At 43.6% G+C, this 26,450-nt stretch overlaps 1 protein-coding gene across 3 annotated transcripts in view; it reads left to right on the top strand.

The window, feature by feature from the left end:
- DPP6 (dipeptidyl peptidase like 6) overlaps positions 1-26,450 on the top strand; it is an 812,601-nt gene that overhangs the window by 252,171 nt on the left and 533,980 nt on the right. The gene's annotated exons all lie outside the window — the stretch shown is intronic.

The raw sequence follows: 26,450 nt of genomic DNA, 5'->3' as shown, positions 1-26,450 counted from the left end.
TTGACCTTTCGCTGAGTGTGACTGGTCACTTAAATCTGATGCCATTGTTTCTGTTCAATAATTGGATGACTGAACATTTTAAAAACATGATATTAAATTATTAATAACAATGCATTTCTAGCAGGAATGGTCAGATAACTAATCATGCTAAAGTTCATTAAACTTTTGGGATTCACAAACATGCTCATTAATAATCTGGTGCACGTCTGAATACTTATGAATAACAGACACAGCAAACAGTAGCAGGGTGAAATCCTGCCCCCACTGAGTTACTAGAAAAACTTCTATTGATTTCAGTGGGGCCAGGCTTTCATCCATGGAATTTATGCACAAAAACATTTGCCAGTCACTGAACCAGCTCTCACTGTTATTCCTCAAGAATCCCACTTATCCGACACGATTCATTGGCTATCTCAGTTTTCTTTCATCAACATCAGTCCCTGTAGAGCTGATCTTGCTCCCATTGAAGTCTATTGGAGCACTGCTGTTAGAACTGTATGAATTATGGATTTTCTTCAGTTTGTTGGCAATTTCAAAAAGTTGAAAAAAATCATTTCAGGTTGGACCAAAACCAATTTTTTTTTGAAATTTTCAGCAACTCAGGAAGTCAAAAAGCTTTTGTTTAAGGTCGAACTTAATGTTTTGTTTTGATAAAGTTGAAATGTTTCGTGTTGATGTTGACATTTTTGAACATTTTTTTAAGCATAAAATTAAAGAAAGTTGTGACTGGACTTAAGTGGCATCAGGATTGTGTCCTATACTTGCCGTGTTATGATCGCCACTCCCCAGACTCCACCTGGTTAATCACAGTATTCAATTTCCTCCTGGCAGCACGTTAGGCTGAGACCACAAACCGCTACTGCGGCACAATCGTTGGGTCAGGAAGAGAATAATTTAGCTAAAACTTTCATAGTAAATTATAAAATAAACTGGCACTTTGGGGTTCCCATTATGATTCTTGCTGTTTTAGTGTTAAACCTTGGGAGATTTTACTATCTGAAAATTTTAGTAATTTTTATGAAGATAATTTGTCAGTGGTTTGAAAATTGGACATCCTAGATTCATGGGGCTGCAAAACTAATGATCTCTTTCTCTAGTGCTTTGTCAAAGTCTGGTACATTGCCCGTAAGCTAGCCCCTGCATTAGTAACTTCTTTGGGATGTGCTCTGGTGATTAATAAGGCACAGTTTTGATCTTAAATTAATACACTGACTCCTTAAGAATTCTTTTGATTCAGATATGCTTTGGTGGGGTTTACAAATCCCATACTGAGCATAGGCAGAAGGGAGATGAGAGTCTTCCTGGTTTACAGGCAACCAGGTTGACCACAGCCCAGCACAACTGCCAATCATGGAGGCAGGCACCCACAATTGGGATCAATAAGGCAAACAAGCGCCGCTATAAAGGAAGGAGAACAGAGAGTGATGGGGAGGCAGAAAAACTGGGATAGCAGAAGGGCAACAGCCCCATGCCAGGCTGCCTCTAAGAAACTGGCAGGGAGACAAAGGAAGACTGCAAGCCCTGGTGTTCAAGGGCTGATTGACGCATTTTAGGCTAAGTGCATGAACTGGGCTAATTTGAGGTGACTGCAGGGAGAGCAGTTAGGAGAAAGCTGGGACCTCTCGAGAGACTGCCACTAGAGCCGTTCACAGCATGGTGCCGGAAGTGGGGTTTGCCAAAAAGGGAATCACTTACAAAAATCCCGCCCAAACAAACCCAGAACCAAAACCCACTTTCTTTCCTGCTGATATATATGCCAGAGCGCTATGGAGATAAATCAACTCCTGCAGTAGCTGGCTGACTCGCAAGCACAGCAGCAACAAGGGTAGCCACAAGTGTTTGAACAGCAACAGTTGTTACAATGGATGGCCGAGCTGACTACTGGCTGCTACTCCTCAGGGTCCTGCCACAATTAATGCATCCCACACGCTTCAGGGAACTTCTTTGACCCTGAGGCTTCCCAAGATGATGCTAGACAATGACCCGGAGTTATTCATGGTAACTTTTGAAAGGGTGTCCACAGCCTCTCATTGGTCCCCAGACCAATGGGCAAGCTGGCTCGCTGCACTCCTTGTTGGGGAAGCCCTGGCAGCATGCCAGGGACTTGACAATGCAGCAGCCCAGGACTATGAACAGGTGACCACAGCCATATTGGACCAGCTAGGCCTAGATGAAGAAACTTTCCATTAGTGTTTCTGCCACGAGCACTTACTCTCCCAAAACATGGCCGTGGGCAATGACCCAAAGGTTAAAGGACTTCTTCTGGTGTTGGTTAAAGCCAGAGTCTCAAACAAGACCCCAGATAGCAGAACTCATAGTTATGGAGCAGTTTGTAGACATCTGCCAGCAGGCCAAGACTGGGTTTGCAGACACTACCGGTAAGGCTACGTTTTAGTCACGGGTATTTTTAGTAAAAGTCACGGACAGGTCATGGGCAGTAAACAAAAATTCATGTCCCGTAACCTGTTCATGACTTTTGCTATATACTCCTGACTAAAACTTAAAACTTAAAAACTTAAAAAAGTTTTAGTTTGTAGTATACCAGCATGACAGTAAATCTGACTGTTGACTGGAACCGAGGCTGATTAAAGGTATGAATGTCTCCGGATATCCCCTATCCAGAGATATTAGGCTGAGACTAGATGTATTTCCCTGAATTCTTCAAGAAGTTTCTCTAAGCGCAGGATCACAAGGAAGGCATGCCAAAAGAAATGTCAGGGGTCCTGTTCCCTTTTAAGGACCCTGCCCTACTTACCTCTTGGCCCAGAAGGAAAAAGTCCCAGAGGGAGACATGGATAGAAAGGAAAGAGTGGAGAGAGGTGAGAGAGGCAACCCCCTCTGTAGGCATGATGGGGACCACAGATTCTGTAGTTGATCAGGGCAGTGCAGAAGGTGCTGGAGAAGGGCCTTCCACGGATCCAAACAAGACACCCCCCTGCAACTGGACCTGAAGAGATTAACAGGCTTCTGCATGGAGAAAAGAAACGGCGAGACTTTGAGCCAGGCCTTCCAATAAGTGGCAGTGATAGACAACAAGGAGATGGACCACCTGAGGGCACAGCAGTACCCTTGTTTTGCCCATGAGATGGACTTGTTATATTGCATAGATCAGGACAAGCAGATGCAGAAGTTACAGACACAATTACTCGTGCCCCATGTATATAATCATGAGCTTCTATATCTAGCACATGGAATCCCATATGTGGGACACCTTGGGAAGGATTAGACAGTCTAGGATCCTAGCACAACACTTTTGGCCAGAGGTTCTTAAAGTAGTCAAGCATTTCTACATGTCATGCTCTAAGTGGCAATTAATGGCTCCCAGGGGAGCCCCATGGGCTCCACCACTATTCCCTTTGAATGAATAGGAATTGACCCTATAGGCCCCCTAGAGAAGAGTACCTCTGGACACCAACATATACATGTTATTGTGGACTGTGCCCCCTGATACCTGGAAGCCAGGCCACTTGGGTCAATGAATGCCAAGACTATCTTTAAGGAGCTGCTGAAGGTCTTTGTGTGACTGGGATTCCCAAAGAGATTCTGATGGACCAGAGAACATGAACTCCAACTGGTGGCTGCTTTTACAAAGGTATTTTCAGCCCACCTTGAAGATACCCAGGGCCCACCATCACATTAATATGGAAACCATTAAAGTAATATGGAAAAGGCTCCACCCAATCCACAGCAAATTGACAAGTACCCTCGAGAAAGAGCTCAAGGCCATGTTAGAACGTGGGATAAAAGAAGAATCCCAGAGTGACTGGAGGAGTCCTGTTGTGCTGGTTCCAAAGCCAGATGGCTCACTGCATTTCTGCATAGACTTCAGAAAGGTGAACACTGTTCCAAAATACAATGCCTGTTCTATAGCATGGGTGGATGAATGATCAGATGTGTTGGGAAAAGTCCAGTACACCACCACTCTGGATTTGACGAAGGTGTACTGGTAGATTCCTTTAACATCAGACTCTGAGGAGAATATGGCTTTATCTATGCCACTCATCCTATTTCATTTTAAAATGATACCTGTCGGGTTATACGGGACAGTGGCTACTTTTCCACATTTGGTAGACTGATTACTCCAAGAGCATAATCAATATGCAGCAGGTTGGGATTCCTGTCCATACAAAATAACTGCTGTTCTCTGATCACTGTGGGAAGCCAGGTTAATAGCTAACCCCTCCAAGTGCGTGATAGGAAAACAGGAAGCCCGTTATCTAGGAGACGTTGTCAGTGGGTGGCATGTCTGCCACCTGGTGTACAAGGTTTGAGCCTTACAGACATACAAAACTTCCACCAGCAAAAGGAAAGTTTGGGCCTTCCTAGGCCTCATTGACTACTGTTGTTGGTTCATACCACATTTTGCCATCATAGCAGCCCCACTAACTGACCTAACTAAGGACATCTCCCCAAGATGGGTCTGATGGATGCCCAACTGGAAGAGGGCCTTACAAGAGCTCAAGGAAATACTCCGCAGACATCCACTGTTCATAGTCCAAACTTCAGGAAGGAATTTGTATTGCACACAGATGCATCAGAGGTAGGTTTGGGTCAGGGGATCCTTTCCCAAGAGGTAGATGGAGAAGAACACCTGATAATTTACATCAGCTGGAAACTCTTTCTTCACGAGAGGGTATACTTGATGATAGAGAAAGAATGTTTGGTTGCCAAGTGGGTGAGAGACAGCCTATGGTGCTACCTCCTGGGGAACGAATTCACATTAGTTACCGATCATGCCCCCTTGCGCTGGCTGAACGTAATGAAAGAGATGAACCAGAGGATCATGAGATGGTATTTGTCATTGCAGCCATATGTCATCTGGATACAGCACCAGGTAGGAAGTTTGCATTACAATGCTGATTTTTTGTCAAGAGAAGTAGTCTTTGTCAGCCAGGGCCAGGCCTCGGCCTTGAGGGGAAAGATATGTAATGGGGTTTACAAACCCCATAGATGGAAGGGAGAGGAGAGTCTTCCTGGCTTACAGGCAATCAGGTTGAGCACACCCCAGCACAGTTGCCAGAACTGCCAATCATGGAGGCATGCACCCACAGCTGGGACCAATAAGGAAAACAAGCCCAGCAATAAAGGAAGGAGAACAGAGAGAGATGGGGAGACAGGGAGGCTTGGGACAGAGGAGGTGCAAGAGCCCCATGCCAGGCTGTCTCTAAGCAACTGAAAAGGAGATACAGAAAGACTGCGAGCCCTGGAATTTAAGGGCTGATTGACTCATTTTAGGTTAAATTGATGGAATGGGCTAATTTGAGATGAACACAGGGAAAGCAGTTAGGAGAAATCTGGAACCTGTAGAGAGACTGTCCATAGAGCAGTTGACACATGCTTATACCTCTTTGTGTTCTTTGTATATAATACCATTGAAACCATTATGATAAAAAAGCCTCAGAAAGATTGTATGTTTGCATGGATGTTGTTTTCCGCTTGTGGAAAAGTGAATTATTATATCTAAAATACTGGGCTTTCTTAGTGTTCTAAGAAAACCATGCACTGCATCCTTCAGCCATCTGATAAATTCCCTGGGTCAAGAACGGTTGAATGAGTTTACCTTGATAAGTCAAAATAAAGAGGTGTTAGCAGCTCAGTTAGTTTGGTGAAGTTGCAAGGTGAAAGGAGAATGAAATTGAATGGCTTTTGAAAATGAAATGAAGGAAGGTGGGCGAGTTTGCACATCTGAACTCTGGAACCGTTCATCCTTGTTCCGGTTGCAACACTGATGAGATAATTTCCCAGACAGGGAATTGTTTGTCCCCTTCTCTGTGTATTTTTCTGTCATTTGCATTAACAGTGTTATTCATTAAATCTTATTATTACACACCACAACTCTGCACAGCACTTTATGGAGTTTTAATAAGACATAGGAGGAGATTTTTAAAGGCTCAAATGGCAGTGAAGTGCCTAACTATCTTTGAAAGTCAGTGGGAGTTAGACACTTAGTGGCATGTGTGGCTTTGAAATGCTCTCCCATGGTCCCTGTCCCAAAGAACTTACAATCTGAGTGTCCGATTCTATGGCCATGTCTACACTAGAGAACTTACAGCGGCACAGCTATACTGGTGCAGCTGTGCTGTTGTAAGATCTCTCGTGTAGCTGCTCTGTGCCGACGGGAGAGAGCTTCCCCATCGACATCATTAAGCCACCCCCAACGAACGGCAGTAGCTATGTCAGTGGGAGACACTCTCCCGGTGACATAACACTCTCCACACCAGCGCTTCTGTCAGTGTAACTCATGTTGCTCAGGGGTGTGTTTTTTTCACACCGCTGAGCAACATTAGTTATACAGACAGATGTGGTAGTGTAGACATAGCCTAAGATAGATCATAGAATCATAGAATCATAGAATATCAGGGTTGGAAGGGACCTCAGGAGGTCATCTAGTCCAACCCCCTGCTCAAAGCAGGACCAATCCCCAATTAAATCATCCCAGCCAGGGCTTTGTCAAGCCTGACCTTAAAAACTTCCAAGGAAGGAGATTCTATCACCTCCCTAGGTAACGCATTCCAGTGTTTCACCACCCTCCTAGTGAAAAAGTTTTTCCTAATATCCAACCTAAACCTCCCCCACTGCAACTTGAGACCATTACTCCTTGTCCTGTCCTCTTCTACCACTGAGAATAGTCTAGAACCATCCTCTCTGGAACCACCTCTCAGGTAGTTGAAAGCAGCTATCAAATCCCCCCTCATTCTTCTCTTCCGCAGACTAAACAATCCCAGTTCCCTCAGCCTCTCCTCATAAGTCATGTGTTCCAGACCCCTAATCATTTTTGTTGCCCTTCGCTGGACTCTCTCCAATTTATCCACGTCATTCTTGTAGTGTGGGGCCCAAAACTGGACACAGTACTCCAGATGAGGCCTCACCAATGTCGAATAGAGGGGAACGATCACGTCCCTCTTTCTGCTCGCTATGCCCCTACTTATACATCCCAAAATGCCATTGGCCTTCTTGGCAACAAGGGCACACTGCTGACTCATATCCAGCTTCTCGTCCACTGTAACCCCTAGGTCCTTTTCCGCAGAACTGCTGCCTAGCCATTCGGTCCCTAGTCTGTAGCTGTGCATTGGGTTCTTCCGTCCTAAGTGCAGGACCCTGCACTTATCCTTATTGAACCTCATCAGGTTTCTTTTGGCCCAATCCTCCAATTTGTCTAGGTCCCTCTGTATCCTATCCCTGCCCTCCAGCGTATCTACCACTCCTCCCAGTTTAGTATCATTCGCAAATTTGCTGAGAGTGCAATCCACACCATCCTCCAGATCATTTATGAAGATATTGAACAAAACCGGCCCTAGGACCGACCCTTGGGGCACTCTACTAGATACCGGCTGCCAACTAGACATGGAGTCATTGATCACTACCCGTTGAGCCCGACAATCTAGCCAACTTTCTACCCACCTTATAGTGCATTCATCTTGAGATAAGGTGGGTGAGGTAATATCTTACACTGGACCAATTTCTATAGGTGAGAGAGAAGCTTTTGAGCCACACAGAGCTCTTCTCCAGGTCTGGGAAAGGTACTCCCAGTGTTACAGCAAAATGCAATGTGGAACAGATTATTTAGCACAAGTATCAGAGTAACAGCCGTGTTAGTCTGTATTCGCAAAAAGAAAAGGAGTACTTGTGGCACCTTAGAGACTAACCAATTTATTTGAGCATAAGCTTTCGTGAGCTACAGCTCACTTCATCGGATGCATACTGTGGAAAGTGTAGAAGATCTTTTTATATACACACAAAGCATGAAAAAATACCTCCTCCCACCCCACTCTCCTGCTGGTAATAGCTTATCTAAAGTGATCACTCTCCTTACAATGTGTATGATAATCAAGTTGGGCCATTTCCAGCACAAATCCAGGTTTTCTCACACCCCCCCCACACACAAACCCACTCTCTTGCTGGTAATAGCTTATCTAAAGTGACCACTCTCCTTACAATGTGTATGATAATCAAGGTGGGCCATTTCCAGCACAAATCCAGGGTTTAACAAGAACATCTGAGGAGGGGTGGGGGGTAGGAAAAAACAAGGGCAGGAGAGTGGGTTTGTGTGTGGGGGCGGGGGGGTGTGTGAGGAAACTTGGATTTGTGCTGGAAATGGCCCAACTTGATTATCATACACATTGTAAGGAGAGTGGTCACTTTAGATAAGCTATTACCAGCAGGAGAGTGGGGTGGGAGGAGGTATTTTTTCATGCTTTGTGTGTATATAAAAAGATCTTCTACACTTTCCACAGTATGCATCCGATGAAGTGAGCTGTAGCTCACGAAAGCTTATGCTCAAATAAATTGGTTAGTCTCTAAGGTGCCACAAGTACTCCTTTTCTTTTAGCACAAGTAGTTAGCACATATCATGAGGGACCATTCAAGGTAGAGTAGCCCCTTAACACCTCTGCAGTCATAGGACAAAAAGAGGGGGTTAGTGGGTCACAGATTGTTGTAATAAGCCATAAATCCAATGTCTCTGTTCAGTCCATGTTTTTTAGTGTCTAGCAGAGTAATGAACAAGACTTCCAGGCTTATCTTTGGAAAGTGTTGTGCAGGTTTTCTTTGAGGATGAAGACTGATAGGTCAGATAGAGTGATCATTTTGTGAAAAGAACTCACCCACAGGGGATCGGGTGTTTTTGTCTTTTATCATTTGCCTGTGTGAGTTCATTCAAGAGTGTAGTGATTGTCTGGTTTCACCCACATAGTTGTTATTGGGGCATTTAGTGCACTGGATGAGGTACACCACATGTTGTGATAGGCATGTGTAGGATCCATGGATCCTGAAAGGTGTTTTATGGGGGGAGTTGATCATTGCGGCAGTGGAGATATGTCCTTCTGCTGCAAATGCAAGGTACACCTTTCCAGCCTTGCCTTTGCTAAGATAAACAAAGAGCACAGAGTATAGATAATTTTTAACAACTGAAACAAAATGCTACACTTCATGCACAATTTTCCCCCTGGGGAAAGAATGAAAGCAAGAACGAACCATGTGACTGAGTTATCACAGCACTTAATACACTTCTGGAACGTGCTCAAATACTACAGTAAAAAGGGAGGTATAAGAACCGATTTAGAATGGAACAGAATCAGAAGGGGGTAAACACACAACATGAAGAGGTAAAGCGACGGGATTAGGGGTCAAACAATATGAGTCAAAGCGTAGGGTGAGCAAATCACAGAAGTTCTGATATTTTTTAGACTTTGGGCCCAATTCTGCCCCCCTTACTCATGGTGAGTAGTCCTTTACTCTGTGAGCTCACGCTGTCCCACTGAAATTAGGCCTTGATACAGAGCTGGGTTTGGTGAAGAGGACAGTTGCTAAAAATTGCAATTAATTTTTTTTCCAAATAAACCGTTCTAAAACTTTTTGTTTTAAAATATTTTCAAAAGTATACTTTCTGCATCCATCTCTGTTAGACTGCTGCAAAGTAGCTTTTAAAAAAAATACTATGTGGCACCTGAATTTTTGGTGATTTAATCTGATCAAGTGATCTGCAAGGTAAACACGTGTTCCTGTGATTTGTTGATGCACCTAGTAATTTTGTTGCAAATATATTTCTAGCCTTCTGTGTTTCCATTTGTTCTGAGGCTACAGGTTTCTTAGCTTTTAAATAATATCACAGTATCCCCCTATTATTCAGGGTAAGATACCTGGCCTCTGTGACAGCATCATTCCCTTTTCCCCTAGTCCTTTACAATAAGTAACAATAAAGCAAGATTGCAGGTGTAAAAAGATGGAGCTCTGTCTCCTGCTTCTTAGAATGTATCCGAGCTTGGCATTTGATATGAAAGACATGAAAGTAATTGTGTGGCTGACTGCTCATGGTGACTAATTTATTTTAATCTTTTTTTCCAGTTCATGTCATATTTTTTGTAATCAGTAGGATTTTCAAGGCTGGAAACAGATTCCTGTATGGAGGAAACTTTCCAGAAGGTGTGTGTGTATGTTGTAAGATAAGCTAGATATTGAGTGTGAATTTTCCATAGTATTTCAGATTGTTCCTGTAGTGACCTCTTCCTTTCAAGGCCTCAGCAGTGTCCTTGGAATTGATGCTCTTTAAAATGCCTCAAGCCAAAGTTTCTTTTTGTAGGCAGGGGAAAGGTGGAAGAGGCCTAAACCCCTTCCAATTTGCATCTCCTTTATGGGGAAGACTTCAAATTCCCCTTCCTCCAGCAGCTCCTGAAAAGTGACCCTCTTGCACTAGCAGGTCTCCTTCAAACGGGAAGACCTGAGGTCCTCTCTCTGCTGTTTACATGCTCTATGGTGTGTTTACTGACAATCAGATTTGAATTCCACAGCAATTGTATGCAAGAAGAGAAGCTGCTGGACGTACTGGCACCTGGAGCAGTGACTACTGAGGTCGATTAAGAAATTTAAGGAAGAGGGATATGAGTGATGTGAGGGGAAAAGGGGCGGTGGTACATACCACTTACAAGGGTGTTGCCGAGGGGGCTGAATCAGAGGATCATGGAGAATGGTGGGAGGGAGGAAAGGAGGAATTCTGTTTTATTCATACAGCAAATACTGTAGTAATATGTATACCAGCAGTATTATTCAGCCACTAGATGTCTCTGGGACCTCTAAAGAGCTCAAGATAGTGTCTGTTCCATCATAAATAACAGGGACAAAGCAGGAACTCAAGCTGTGTAGAAGAAGCCTGTTTGCTTCTGTAGTTCGTAGTTGTTCTCTATATAAGATGCTGCCTGTTTGAGAAGGGCAGTGATTTTATATATCATGACAGTTACTATGTGTGGTTGTTGAAGCACCACTAAACCTATTTATTCATTCAGCTTGCAAAACTGCCATGGAAATTTACCAGTCCAGGCACAAAGTCTAATCTCCTAGCCTTAGCAGGCTGGAAAAACTAATGACATTTTACTTGTCTATCAAAAATAATTACATGTCCCAGTTGAATGGACAAGTAGAATTTGCATGACTTGATTAAATGCCTACATTTGGGGGATTCTATATGATATTGTTGTAAAGCACTTTGATATGTGTGATCAGTATAAACTAACTACTTCAATGCTGCCTAAACTACCAGGTACGTGGGCAAAACTCAGATTCATTGGTGTCTTATTTCAGAGTAGCAGCCGCGTTAGTCTGTATTCGCAAAAAGAAAAGGAGTACCAGTGGCACCTTAGAGACTAACCAATTTATCTGAGCGTAAGCTTTCGTGAGCTACAGCTCACTTCATCGGATGCAGTGAGCTGTAGCTCACGAAAGCTTATGCTCAAATAAATTGGTGTCTTATGTAGCTTTGACAGGATGTTTCTACTGAGAGCTCGTGTTGGAAGATGGCAGTTGTAGCAAACAAATTGCAGCCTAATGCCGCAATGATAAATAAACACTAATAAATGAATGTTACAACAGCATTGTGCTGAAAGACCAATATTTTCCGAGTTTTGTGTGAGGTTATTGTGCATTATGTAATCAGTGAGTAACAACAACTCAGTGAGAGATGAAGTGTGGAGCTCCCAAGGCACAGCCCAGCATTAAGAGCATTGTAGAGCCAACCTGCCCCAGGAGAGCTTGCAAAGGGGGTTGTTCCTTAGTGAGATACGATGCTTCTCTGATCTCCCTGGTGTGCCTGAAATGTGCATTCTGCTATCCTGGTCTCCCCAACTTGGTCTGCAGGCCAGTCTTGGGCAGGTGAGGTATAGCCCTGTTTCTTCTTTCCCCATGCATTGTGTGTCCCTGGGGGAGAGCGGAAGAGCAGGGTCTATGCTCTCCTGTGTACCGGGACCCTCCAATTGTAGCTGGCCCTTAAGCAGATTCTGCCAAGGAAGAAACACTGCTTCCAGTTCCTCGCCTACATACTGTCAGGTACAATCTGGCCATTTGTGTGCCATGTTCTTGATAAGGAAAGTCTTTGAAGATGGAAAGCTAATATTTGTGATGAATGTGTCACATACAGCACTGAGTAATGAGATTATCCACTTGCCAGAAGCCTTAATTGTAGACACTGAGTCAGATAATGAAAGTTTTGGAGCAATAATGGTCCAATATCAGCCACCTACAATGACTTTGAATCCTCCACGTATGCCCTTCCCTGCATACTCTAAATAGATTCCACTGGTTCTGTTCTAGCACCCTCGCCCTCCTCCAGCATCTCAATCAAAGCCAGGTTCCGCTGTTGCTAAGCCAAATCTTCCTCAAGTAAGTGCTTGCAAGTCTAATTTCTGACAAATAGGAGCTTAGTGGAGGATTTATGCAACAAAGTCTTGTATGTAGGGTAAATGAAATCACTCTATTTCCTGACATAAGTCACAGAGCACCTGCAGTGTGAATGACTGTCCCTTAAATGTCACAGGGACATTGATTATTCTGGAAACATTACAGATCTACGTCATATTACTGAATAGAATCATAGAAAATGAAAATCAAAGATAACTGTTAGCACATCAAGCCCATCTCCCTGCCAGTGATGCTGGTTTCCTGTTACTCGTCAAGCACAGTGTCCAGTAACCCTCCTCTTGGACTGCAGTTAGTGCAATACCTAGCTTGAAAGCTACCAAGCAAATATTACGCTGTTTTATAGAGAAAGGCTCTGATCAAACCAATGCATTGAAGATTTTTTTTAAAAAAAGCACCTCCTTCCATGGAGCCCAGGGTGCGGTGAATAATTCTAAACACTATAAAACAATAGAATTAATAATGATATAATAAAAGCTGTCTCCTAACACTTCAGAACAAAGGAGACAATTAGAGGAAGATCTGAGTGTGTGGAGTGAGAAGTTTGATATCAAGTAATGAGACAATATGCAGAAAATCAGTAAGTCATAAACTATTTTGTCTTGAGATTTAAACAACCCAAAAAACCTCACCCATATAAAAAGCTCGAGACCACCTAACAATTAATTGAGCTTACAATAAAATGACCACCCACCAGCATTAACTACTCATAGTTAGGTAACAAATTAGCTCAGCCAGCCAGCAGCATTAAATAATCATTCAGACATACATAACCTCAGCTGGCCAATAAATCAAAACAACTGAAAAGCTCTTTTCCCCACCACCTCCTCCAAACCCTGTCAAACACATGGCTTCTGTACAGTGTCTGGGAGGCCATCGAGTTTTGGCTATTTTGGACCCGGAGGGGGAGCCAGTCCCAGAATGAAAGGCTCTCATAGACAACACTCTGCTGGCCATTGGCTCCTAGAGGAGGGCTGTCTACCTCAAGCACCTCTGCTTGTTGCAGCTCTGGCACCGAGTGCTGGGAAGAAAAGCGAGCCCTCAAACAGGCAGCTGTGAAGGGAGAGGAAGAGTGGGCCAATGGTTAGAGCACTAGCCTTGGCTGAGGGAGACCTGAATTCAATTCCTGCCCTGCTACAAACATCTTGGGTGACCCTGGGCACCTTACTTCGGCTCTGTGCCTCAGTTCCCTATCTGTAAAGTGGGGATAATAGCACTCCTCTACCTCACAGTGAGGATAAAGACATTAAAGATTGTTTTCAGAGTAGCAGCCGTGTTAGTCTCTATCCACAAAAAAAACCAGGAGTACTTGTGGCACCTTAGAGACTAACAAATTTATTAGAGCATACATACAGAGAAGGTGGAATTTGCCATAATTAATTAGCCTCTTACAGTTTGTATGGCAAATTCCACCTTCTCTGTATGTGTGTATATATATATATATATATATATATATATATCTTCTTACTATATGTTCCATTCAATGCATCTGATGAAGTGGGCTGTAGCCCACGAAAGCTTATGCTCTAATAAATTTGTTAGTCTCTAAGGTGCCACAAATACTCTTGTTCTTTTATTAAAGATTTTGTGGAGCTCAGATACTATACCAATGGGGCCATGTAAGTATCTTCCATAGATAGGTTGGTCCCCGGTCATTGAGGGATTTCTAGATCATGGCTGAGGCTATGATTTAGTCACGGGTATTTTTAGTAAAAGTCATGGACAGATCATGGGCAGTAAACAAAAATTCATGGCCCGTGACCTGTCCTTGACTTATACTATAAATACCCCTGACTAAATCTTGGAGGTGGGGGGGGTCACTGCTGGGGGGAGGGGGCAGCCTGGGGGGTTGCTGCTGGGGTGAGTGATGGGGGGGCGCCGGGACTAGCGGCATCAGCTGCCAGGGGCCGCTGAGCAGCAGCTGCTCCAGCCACCCTGGGACCATGCCGGGAGCTGCTGAGCAGCAGCTGCTCCAGCCATACCAGCCGCTGCTCGGGTGGTCCCTGGGCCAGCTGCCTGGGGCCGCTCCGGTAGCAGCCAGTGTGGATGTCCCCAGGGCTACCCGAACAGCTGGCCCTGGAGCCAGCTGTTTGGGTGGTCCTGGGGGTAAGCCACACCAGCCGCTGCAGAAGTCACAGAGGTCGCGGAAAGTCACGGAATCCATGACTTCTGCCACCTCCATGACAGACACGGAGCCCTAATCAGGACTAACACCTTAAACTCCACCCAGAGACCAACAGGCAGCCAGTGCAGATCCCAGAGCACTAGTGTCAGATGAGATGCAAAGTGCCACACACTGCACCAGCTTTAGTCTCTGAGTGGCTTTAAGGTGTGGCCTCATGAAGAGCACACTGCACTTTGCTAATCTTGAAGTGATGAAGGCATGGATAACGGTAGCAAGTGCCACATCCGAAAGCCGGAAGGAGGTATTTGTGGCAGAACTTGTGCCCTTGTGGCCCCAAATGGTTCCACACAACTGGAAGGGTCTGCCTGCATGGATTAGCTTGCAGGATTGCAGTCTATCTTCCCCAGCTGTAGGAAATCAGGCTTCTGACCAGCTAGCCACTGTGAGAGTCTCATGATTGTTTTACATTTAATAGATAAAATCAGCCTAAAAGCACATCTGTGAATCAGTTAACAATGGAAGGCAAATGCTTCAGGAAAATGCACTTTAAAAAATATGACTGTTCGCAGTGGTTTTGAAGTGTTTAAAACTTGTCACTTTCTGAATCTGGTCTGCTCCTCAGGAGTATAGGGGAAAGAGGAGAAGGGTATAGACTCTGAAATAACAAAGGGATAAAATGCAGATTGCTAGGTGTCCCCATAAGAAGAAACACATGTTGGAGATTATGAGAGAAAACCCACAGAATAGCTAATAGCCCAGTGGCTTTTTGGCCCAAGGGCCACATCGGGGTTGCGAAACGGTATGGAGGGCCGGGTAGGCAAGGCTGTGCCTCCCCAAGTATAGGGCTGCGGGAAGGGCTATAACATGTAGATGGTTGTGTTAACCATTTCCTATTAGGATCAGTACACTATTCTCAAATGATTCCTCAGCCTTGTCATCATTAGCCAGCAATTGTGCCATCTTTGGTATTAAAGAAATGTGATATTTGATGAGGAAGTGTCTGAGTGCAGAATTAATAATCTTTAGTATGAAAGGTTTCAAAAAGCCAGAATTTAAAACCCCCACATAACAGTACCAGCCTGTTAGGCACAAGTGTCCCAGTTCAAAAGCACCAGTCTATCAACTTGAACAAAATGTGCATTGGTCACCTCAGCTCCAATTTTAGCCCTAGTGACATGTCTCGTGCAGATCTATCCAGACTGAAAAGACATGTGAACAAAATACTAACTGATCAGGTCTGCAGAACTGAGTTTGTCAGGTATTTAAACTCCCAGATATATTGATGGAAAATTCTTGGGAAATAAAATAGCAGGAGAAGTTGAGATTATAATTACTTCTATTTGTGAACACCCTTACAGGACTGTAGGACGTGATATGTAAGCGAGCACTCTCCACTGTGGCCTAAGGAGGCTGAGTCGTAAAGTGAGTAGAGTGCTGAACTGGGCGCCGGGAGACCTGAACTGTATTACTGGTGCTACTTGAGCAAGTAATTTCACTTCTGTGCTTCTGTTTGGGTTGTCTGCCGTGTCTGTTAAGGTTCCTATTGCACAATTGATAACACATGCATGGAAATCAATAGGGGTCCATGCAGGCTCAGAAGTCTGTCTACATGCTATCACTTGGAGGATTGGAGCCTTAGACTGTAAATTCTTTGGGGCAGCTGTTCTTTCTTACTATGTGTTTATACAGTGCCTAGCACAAGGGGACCCTGATCTCAGCTGTGGCTTCAATTCACTACTGTAGGAAAATATATAAACTCAACGAGGTATGTGCCCCAAGTGCTGGCAGGATTGGGCCCATGGATTGTATGTGCAGAGGTCATGGTTCTATCTGACAATATGTCTGCAATATGGTGTGTTGCCCTACTGGGAATTAGCCAATAACTTATTCCCTGGTTCATCCAGAAGATCATCATTTTCCAATTTATCCTTTAATAGAAATTAATACACGGACATAGAGAGAGTGGTTCTTCCTGGGGTGTTAAAGGATTCAATAATCTAAACGAGCCAGAGAAAACTCTAACCAACCTGAAAAGATAAGTGTGACACGGATCTTTATTCACAAGGTGTATTTACTCGGAAAGGATTTACAAAAAGTACAGAAATGTATTAAAGTTATATATTTTTTCCAGTTTATGAGAAGATATGTCACTCAGCCTGGCCTGGGGAACCTTTGAAAAGGCACATAATTGCAGAAACAAAGGTATTAAGAAAAATGAAAGCCTTGGGAAATAAATAGATTGGCTCTAGGGATGACAGGACACTGAACAATATTGTAGCGTCAAGGGTATCGCATAAAGGAGGAGCAACAATGTTGTCTTGTAATCTAACAGTTCTTTAATGCACCCTTACACAGCAGCACCTGTCTCCCCCAGAGTGGGATGCAGGCAGCACCATACCAAAGAACATTTTCTTTTCCCCTCTCCCTTTATTATAGTTATTTGACATTTATATTTTGCTAGCACTTAAAGGCTGCAGCCAGTTTGGACAGCACTGTGCTAGGTGCTGTACAAACCTACCATAACTGACAGCCTCTGCCCCAGAGAGTGCGCCAGTCTAAACAAACAAGACAGACCAAAGGTGTGAGAAAAGCAATGGTATTATCCTCATTTTTAAGTTGGGAAAATCGAGCCACACATTTCACAAGTCACACAGCAGAGGAGCCCTATGCATAGGTCAGAGGGGTCGAAACGAATGGGGGTACAGAACTGATCTATTTGGGGACTGGGGTGGATTTGATTTATTTGGGGGAATGAAGATGCTCCAATGAAAACCAAATATTCATGGATTCGGAGGGTAGGGCAGCAGAGTTATTTTTTATTCAGGCTACTAATATGAGCCCTATTTCCCATTCCCCTAGCCTCTCTCTCACCCCGTCCACTTGCAGCCCAGTCAATGGAAACCCATTACACTAAATTTCCTTTAAAATACAAATTTCACCATATTCTTAATGAAAGATCAGGAAAACCTCTATTGTGCATCTAAACCAAATACTGTACAGAAATTAACATTGCTGCAAATTATATAGAGTCTAAAGAATCAGAAGTAACATTTTTATTTTTGGAGGGGAGCTCAATACAAAAGTCAACCACCAGTGATGTGGGTTCTGTCTTAGTCCTTTTTGGAACTGTACCCCGGTTGGTTTGCTACGGGAAGAAAAGGGGGAGCTGAAGATATAGGGCATGATTTTGGGAGTTATTGATTTCCTCTTGTAATGTGCTGAGCTTTCTCACTGCCCAGTGGCTATAATGGGAACCAAAGGTACTGAATATCTTGAAAGATCAGGCCCTTTATGAGAACTATAGTACATCACACATAACTTGGAATAGTGAGTGGGGTCAAGCCTGCCAGATGGCAGCAAAAGACTGACAGTGGTAGCAATTCCAGCCAGGGGTCAGAGAACGTTTTCTATGAAAATAATCAAATGGGTTGAAACACCTGATGACTCTGTTATTGATACACAGACTCTGGAGTTCTGAGTAACACAATCAGATGGAATCCCAGGGGAGAGGGAATGCTACATGGGAAATGAACTCTAGTCAGCTGCATTTCCTTTAATAGTTCCCCCCAAGTCTATTATGTGTGTACCACATCGAATGATTATATGTTTAATTCTCCTTTCTATTTTGATTTATATGTTACCTAAGGCTGTGTTCGATTTGACAAAAATCTAGTTAAAAAGTTTATTCTTTTAATACTGTTGGGCCCTGCTTCTTCGCCGCCTTGTGCAGTTACTTGTGTCTGGGCAAAGTGAAGAGAAAACAACCTCGGAACAGACATGTAAATGACGGAGCAAGGTGTAAGGCAATGGAGAATGAGGCCATTGTTTCTTGTTGTGCTTAGGCTCCATTGAATGCACCAATTTATGTGGGTGCACAATTTAAAAAAATTGTCCCTGCAAGCAGTTTTTATGCTGACCTTTCATTTTGCATTAGAGTAAGGCAGAAACATTTATCTATAACTTTGAATTTAACAAGAATGAAGAATTGTATGTCTGTTTGTTTGTAGTGATAGAACATCTTTCTCTCCCTAAATATGACCCCGCTTTTGCAAAGTGGTGTGCACCCTCAACTTGGGAATGAGTGGATGACGAGGGTGCTAAACAGGATTGGTCCCATATAAACATAGTGTGTCCTCTTCTTCCAACAACAGAATCCCACTACTAACATCAGTTGTACCCCTCTGCCAAGTGGTAGCAGAATTCTGGGTCCTTGCAAGATGGCTTTCCAGTGGAGGAGAAATTGGTGATGTGGATTCTGGGTGTATTCTAAGTGTAATTTGTTTTATTTACACTGGATACACTCGTACTGGAACAGCATGAAGGGCAGTCCTCTCTTCCAGAAATCGCAGTCCTCACACCAATGTCTGGTTTCCAGAAAGATACTCTGCTTCCAAAATTTCCTCCAAATATAGAGACTATAACTCTCTGCTATCTGATACAGCTTCTCTCAGAGAACTGCTACACATGGCTAACAACAAAGCATTTCTTCAAAGACTAAAAACCTGCTCTCCTCCTAGGAAAAAGAAGTTTGAAGACTATGTGTAACAGAGCCATCTGGTTACTTCCACCATAGCCAAGGGTCATGTAGTTGGCTCCATTCTGTGGTCACCTCCTTCTCCCTAAAGCTAGGTTCTCTGATTACTTTCTCCCTACTGTAAGGGGACAGTGGAGACTTTGCGTTGGCTGCTCAGGCAGAACACTTTGGGCCAAAGCACCCTGGTATAAGCAGGTGAAGCCCCTACTAAATTCAATGGGCATTGGACTCGTTTATGTATACTACTCTAGTTTATACTTAAAATAAATCAATTAAGCAGGGTTGTGTTGCAGTGTCCTAGATCCCTCTGTGTGTGTGTCTGTGTGTGTGTGTGTGTTCTTGCTAACTCACAAATGAGTCCTCCAGCAATTTGTGATAACTAGAGAAATTCTGTATGAGTAGAATGGAGGATGAATGATAAAATACATCAGGTGAGATCATTGCCCTCTTGAAGTCAATAGCAAAATTCCCATTGACTTCAGTGGAGCAAGGATTTGATCCTTAATGTAGAGGGAAAAAAGATGCAGCTGTTCTAAAGTTGTGACAAAGTGATGACAAACCACTACATAGGTTTGGGACTACAAGTTGTCATCAAAGAAAAAACACCATTGCAAAATGCTCCTTCTGCCAGATGTATTGCTTACACAGAATAGTTTTGAATACTTGATTAAAAACTATTTTATCTGATCAGTAATGCAACAGTAAGGAAGTCAGTTTTGTTCTTAATCTTCAATTGATTATAGCTATAGGAATTAATATTGCCAAAGTTTGGGAGAAAATAAGGATTTTAGGACATTTTAAGGAAGAAACTAATTTACATCTATGGAAATGCCCTCTTTGCACATTCCTGTTTGCGTTAAAACAAATGCATAATGCAACATGAAATGAGGTCTGTCTACGGTGTAAATTCTGATTGCAATTGAAATAAATTCCATGTAATAGACTGTATGCTGTTCTGAAAAGTTAAATATGAGCTTGATAATGTGAAAATAAATTTGGTCTTTTTATTCTCTCTCTAGCAAACTTTAACAAATAAAATGTAATGTCCCTGAAGGACAAATGATTCAGAGAACTGAAAGCAAAAAGCCTCTATGGATTAGGGTCATGCACTCAATCATTTCTTCAAAACTTAACCATAGGTATGAGAAACACTCTTAGCTCTTTATATATCAAATCCTGGGTCTTGACTCCAGACTTTTGTCACAATTTGTTATTGGGATATAAATCACTAAACAGAAATCTCCATAAAGCCTCATTATAGAAAAGACTTCTGCTGGTGCCATTGATTGATTTGCTGATGTACTGCTTGCTCATCATTGATCTGATCAAGTCATCCTTTCAGCTTGCTAAATATATTCCACGTGCGTCAAGTAAAATTTTTAATGTTTTCAAAGCAAATAAGCTGAGAGTCAGACACACATTCATTTTCCAGTATCCAAACCTAGCTCTGGCCTAGCCAGTCAGTGCATTATAGTACTCCTCCAAAATTAGGGCCCCGATACAGGAAATTACTTAAGAACATCCTTAACTTTAAGAATGTGCTTGTGTCCCATTGAAGTCAATGGGAATTAAGCATATGCTTAGTGCTTTCCTAAATCTATATTTAGGTGCCTAAGAGTGGAAAGTCTAAAAGTGCCTAAGTGACTTCGGAGCATAAATCCCAAAATGCTCCTTTTGAACATCCCACCCTGAGGTGCCTAAATATGGATTTAAGAGTCTAGCTTCAGGCTCCTATTTTTCAAACATTTGGACCGATGTGCTCAATGTTAGATTTAATCTAGAAACAATTTCCTTTACAAAAATCAGTTTTGTGCTTTAGGAAATATTTAGACATCTATACTGCTGGGCTTGTTGCGCGGCAACTCCGTCCACAGAAGTCAGATACAGGCTGACGTGCCAGTAGCGTGCCTATGACCTCCAGCTCTTTACGCAGTGTATGGTGAACAGCTTTCTCAGTGTGGTCTGGAAATGAGCGCCTGGATAAACAGCAGTGAACTAAAGAGCAGCCCAGGCAAAACATATGAAATCATAGACACCGACTCCGTGGGTGCTCCAGGGCTGGAGCACGCACGGAAAACAATTAGTGGGTGCTTAGCACACATAGGCAGCCAGCTACTCCCTTCCTCCCCCAGTGCCTCCCATCTGCCGGTGGCCCTGCCGATCAACTCCTCCCCCTCTCTCCCAGTGCTTCCCGCCTACCGCAATCAGCTGTTCCATGGCGTGCAGGAGGCGCTGGGGGGGGAGGGGAGGAGCAGGGATGGGGTGCACTCAGAGGAGGGGGTGGAACTGGGCAGGAAGAGGTGGAGTAGGGGTGGAGCGGGGGTGGGATGAGGCAGGGCAGGGGTGGGGGCTTGGGAGAAGGGGTGGGGGTGGGGCCTGGGGTGGAGGCTTGGGAGAAGGGGGCGGCACCTGTGCATAAAATGGTGATTGAAAGAAAGAAATGTTTTGAGAACATGCCTCCTCTACAACATGCTTCACTATGTAGGAGGCACATACTCCAATGGGATCCTTTAGGGCTCCTCAGCGGGCTCCCAAGATGGCAAAAAAGCCCATGTCTGCTTCATCTACACATGGCCAGAAGAATGTAGCCTAGTGAATTGGACACTGACTGGGCACAGTGATGTACATGTTCATGATAGAGTCGCAGCGGTTGAGGCCAGAAGGGATCATTAAATCATGTAGTAGTCTGATCTCCTGTATATCACAGCCCACCCGCACCATCCAGCACCCACACACGAAACCCAACAATGGAAATTAAACCAAAGAAAATGAGACTTACCGGAGACTAGACTATGATGTACCCCAGGCAGCAAATAAAAGGGGCCCAGGTGCACCCAGTGCCCAAGACCTCTGCAGTGGCTGGAAATGATTAAGTGAGATACACCCAGATAATCCTGGCGAGTAAACCACACCCACCGAGGAAGATGAAAAACCACCAAGGTCACAGCCAGGGTCCCCTGCGGGAAAACACTTTCCAGTACTCACACATTGCAATCAGTTATACCACAAATGGAGCAAGAACTAGCCAGGCACCTGAGAGAGAATACTTGGTGCTACATCAGAGCCCTGGCCGATCCTGTGTCCCATCTCTAGCTGTGGCAATCCCACAGATGCTTCAGAGGAAGGAGATTAAAAAAACCCTCCCAGAATACATTTGGGAAGGAAATACCTTTCTAACCCTCTGCAGGTGGTTGGCTGAAACCCTGAAGCATGAGCTTTTGGAATATGATATAAACCAGAAGTGAGCCCCAGGGCTGTTGAGCCCTGTCCCACAGCATCACAAGCAACCCTGTTATATAATCACACTCATAAATTGGTCCATTTCTCTCTCTCAAAACTAATTACGTGCTTTTGTCTCCACAACTCTTGCTGGGAGGCTGTTCCAGAACCTCACCCCTGGGATGGTTAGAAACCTTCTTCTAATTTCCAGCCTGAATTTGTTCATGGCCAGTTTATATCCATTTGTTCTTGTGCCAGCGTTGTCTGTTAGCCTCAATAGCTCTTCACCCTCCCTGTTGTGGACCCCCCTAATGTATTAATAGAGAGCCATCATATCTCCTCTCACCCTTCTTTTTGCAAGCTTAAACAAGCCAAGCTCTTCCCTTCACTTCTGGGGCTGTCCATAAATTATATAACTCGCTATGGGGTGGGCGTGTCCTTAATTTTGGGTGTTTGTTTCCACATTACAAAGGTGGGGAGTCTTGAAAAATTAGCAAAAAAAATGTGTTCTGTAATTTATGGATATCACCTCTCATAAGATAGCCCACCCCCCGAGCTCCCTGATCATGCTACTAGCCTTTCTCTGAAACTGTTCCAGTTTACATTTGTTTTCTGGTCACCCACGTTCAAGAAACTATGCCCAGTATTCCAGATGAGGTCGTACCAGTGCCTAGTACAATGGTATTAATACTTCCCTATCTCCACTGGTAATACCTCACCTGATACATACTAGGAAACATTCAGCATTTTCTGTCAACATCTTTTAACAAAGCACACAAAAGCAAAACTATTAGGACTGCTAAAGCTTTGAGTTGCATTATGTAACCATTATGTACTTACCAATATTTTGCTTCTTTTAACGCATATCTAGTATCATGAAAAAGCTCCACATTGTAAAGGTTGAATAGTGGCCTCATGGTTAAGGCATAGGACTGGGACTCAGGTGATCTGGGTTGAATTCTCAGCTCTGCCACAAACTTTATGCGTCACTTCATCTCTCTTGTCAAATGGGGTAATAATACTTCCTTTCTCCCTCTCTTTGTCTGATTTGTCACTTTAAATTGTCAGCTTCTCCTTTCAGGGACCGTCCCTAACTCTATGTTTGTATATCAAGCAGTGGTCAAACAGCAGAAATAACTGCAGCATTAGTATAAACAGTTTGCCTGCTTTTCTGTGGTTTGGATTTACTGTATGTTATAAATAGCCATAGAAGTAGCTGCCACACATAGTGTACTATGTACTCAATGTGATCATCAATGATTTTTTGTCTGATAACTTAACTACTCGAAACACTCCCTATAAAAGAACACCGCTGCTAGTGAAATCAACAAACCAATGCAATGGGCTCCATTTCAGGCTAGTTAGCATTCTGAAAAGCTTCTAAAACACTCACTCACTCACTGTATACTTATTGTGGGAAGCACCTGGTAGAAAAGGTGGATTATGTCCTCCGCTCCATGCACTCATCACCAGTTCAGTTAACTTCCTGTTTGAACTGATCACTTAAGATATGGGGATATGCAAGTTTAAACCAAGTACTGAAGCTGGTGACTTAGTATTTCCGCTACTTCGTCTTAAAACTAAAATGTAAGGAGAATTTGAAGTCAAAGGAAGCAAAACTGCAACCCCACAGGTCGAGTGTCTGACTTATCAGATTTCTTTCAACAGCACAATTAGAACATTTGAAGAACAAAAATAAATAATATACCCTAGGGGCAAACACTGAATACCTGCTTTCATCCTGGGCCGAAAGATCATTTGTAGTACAGTATGTTTTCTTCCCTGCGTTCCAGAGGAACTTGGGCTGTCCTTGGACAGCTGTGCAGAAAAAGGCCGGACCTCTCCTGCTACATACCTGTGCTCCTAACGGGTGCTCCTAGAGCACTGGGCTTTTCAGAATTTGTGACTGCTTTACCATGGCCTACCTCTCTTCTCATGCAGCATGACATCTACAACATTGCAAGAGACAACTATGCAGGGTCACAACTCAAGCAAATAAGAAGTGATTTTTCTACTGTAATGTACTTGCTTTAGGTTGGATTTCTGTCAGACTTGCATTTCTCTGAAACTGTTCATCCGTCTCTTAAATTAAAGCTCCATTAGGTAGCACACAGCTTTTTCAGATGAATATTGCTAGTATTAATTCTTTTGTTTATTACAAACATTGCCACTACACATCATTCACATATGAATCTATCCTTAAATATATCCTCTACTCTAGATACCCAATTTAACATGATTATAATGTATCATTATAATTAGTCAATACATTTTCTACTTCTAATAAATACAAGCTTTGGGGAGTTTAAAGAAAAACAACAACCCCAAATATTTATATTAAATATATATTAAAGCATTCAACCATATCCAATAGAGTATCAGGTTTACCATTGACAATACAGGGATGAAATCTCTAGCATTTGGGAATTTTAATAGATTTTACTCTGGTTCTAATAGTGCACCCATCACCAGGGCATTTGAGCGCCTTCTGGAAGTGCAGTAAGTGACATGACTATTATCTGTTATATGTGATTCTTTCCTTTTTTCTCTCTTTTGCTAGGGGGAAACTTGGGTGTTGAGTTCTAAAATATTGTTATTTTCTTTAACGTGTGGTATGTTCTGTGGTTTGATTACTGAAGAGACAGTCAAAGAAGTGTGCGCTGGTGGAATTTGTGGTTCATCTCAGATGCTGTCAGGAGCTAGTTTCACAGTGTTGGTCTAGCCCCCTGAGAATGCTCAGTCTCCTATACAAGGAAGCTTTACGTTTGCAGCAGATATAGTCCCATTGTGCCTGAGGAGTGGAGTTGATATATATATATAGTTGATTGGGGTCTGTGACAGGGCGACATCCTGCTCCTGTCTTCTGCTCTGTCTATATAGACTTGGAGACCTTCAGTTGTTAGATAGCCCAGTACAGTTTATTCGTGTTTTGCTCTTTTCACCACCTGACTGATCTATACGCCATAATTATTTATCTCCTCAGTTCTCTGCCAAGGAGAGGAGAGAGAAGAGATCTCTCTACCCAGAGATCCTTTCTGGTCCTGGTTCTGGTTCTGCTAGCCTGTCTCTCTCTCCCTATGCATTTCCCTCCCATGCCTTCTTATACTTCTTGTGTTAATGGGCCAATTTGCTTGTTAGTCCTCCCCCAGTCCTTTCTAATCCAGTAATTACATCCCGTCCAGTTCACCCTGGGGGGAATTAATTGATGTTTCAGTGACCAGAGTGCTGACTCAGCTGTTGGTTCCCAGCACTCTGTCACCTACCCTTCTATTTCCTTCTGTGCGTTTACATCCTTTAGGAAGATCCCTAGAAGTAACAAAACTAAGAAGACAAAATGGTGTGTGTCTTTCTGGGTCACCTAGCCCCCAGCAGTCAGTGTATGAGGCCTCTGCGTCAAGTTGACATACAAAGGAAAGGTTGCACAGAGGACAAAATGGGACGGAAGGCGGGTAAGCAGCTCTTCACTTGGGCAATGAGTTTCCCATCTCCTGTGAACCACAACTCCTAATTCTACCCCTCTCCCTCTTTTCCCACCCTCACCCTGTCAGCGGGGCCGGGTGGGTCACAGCACTTACTGCAATTCTAGGGCCCAGGTGTGTCCAGGAGGCAAAAGAAAACAGCTGAGTCTTGGGCTGGGTTTGAGTTGCGACAGTTTCCGTTTCTATGTTCACTCCTATTGAGGGGGGTCTCTTGCCCTCAGTTACCAGAGGTGGTAAGTTGAGCCCCCACTCTTTGAAACCTGGTGGAGAACGGGCTGTCCTGAGTGGCAGAGATTCCCCCATGATTGCTGTTTGAGAAGGGAAATCTTCAACCTTACAGGTTCCTATCAACCCTTTGAGCATGAATGGAGCTATCAGCCAAGGGGAAGCATTTCAATCTATACACCTCCCTCCCCTTTGCATTTTCTTCTGTGGCTAGCTGAGATCAGATCTCATCCCCCAGATATTTTTCTTATGAGCCTGACAGTCTTACGTTGCAACAGTGGGGAAGCGTGGAATCTGGGTCTCCCTACGGGTAAGCAGGCTCCTTAGGCAACGGCAGTATTTCTGGCGTAGGGGCCTAGTAACGACCATACAGTTACCTTCCTGATGGTTGGTTCCATGTCACGATGGTTCTGTTTAGAGTATTCAAAAATATCACTTACCAAAATGCTAGTCCTTTCAGCTTATTTAAATGCAGACATTTTCAAAGCAGCGAGAATGTGTGCAATGTACGTAGGAGTCATTAAAACTCTAGTTAGGCAGAACGTCACCAGTTATCTATCTCCCTGCCCACAATGCAGAGGGCGACTAGCCTCTGAATTGCCTTCTCCAAAAAATGCCGCCATTTCGTGTTAAAATGCTTTGTTTTTTGGGCCCAGGTTTGATCACAATTCTGTGTGAATACATA

The sequence above is a fragment of the Chelonia mydas genome, chromosome 2 (genome assembly GCF_015237465.2).
Source record: "Chelonia mydas isolate rCheMyd1 chromosome 2, rCheMyd1.pri.v2, whole genome shotgun sequence".
Classification (NCBI taxonomy): Eukaryota; Metazoa; Chordata; order Testudines; family Cheloniidae; genus Chelonia; species Chelonia mydas.
This window is presented reverse-complemented; position numbering and strand designations above follow the sequence as displayed.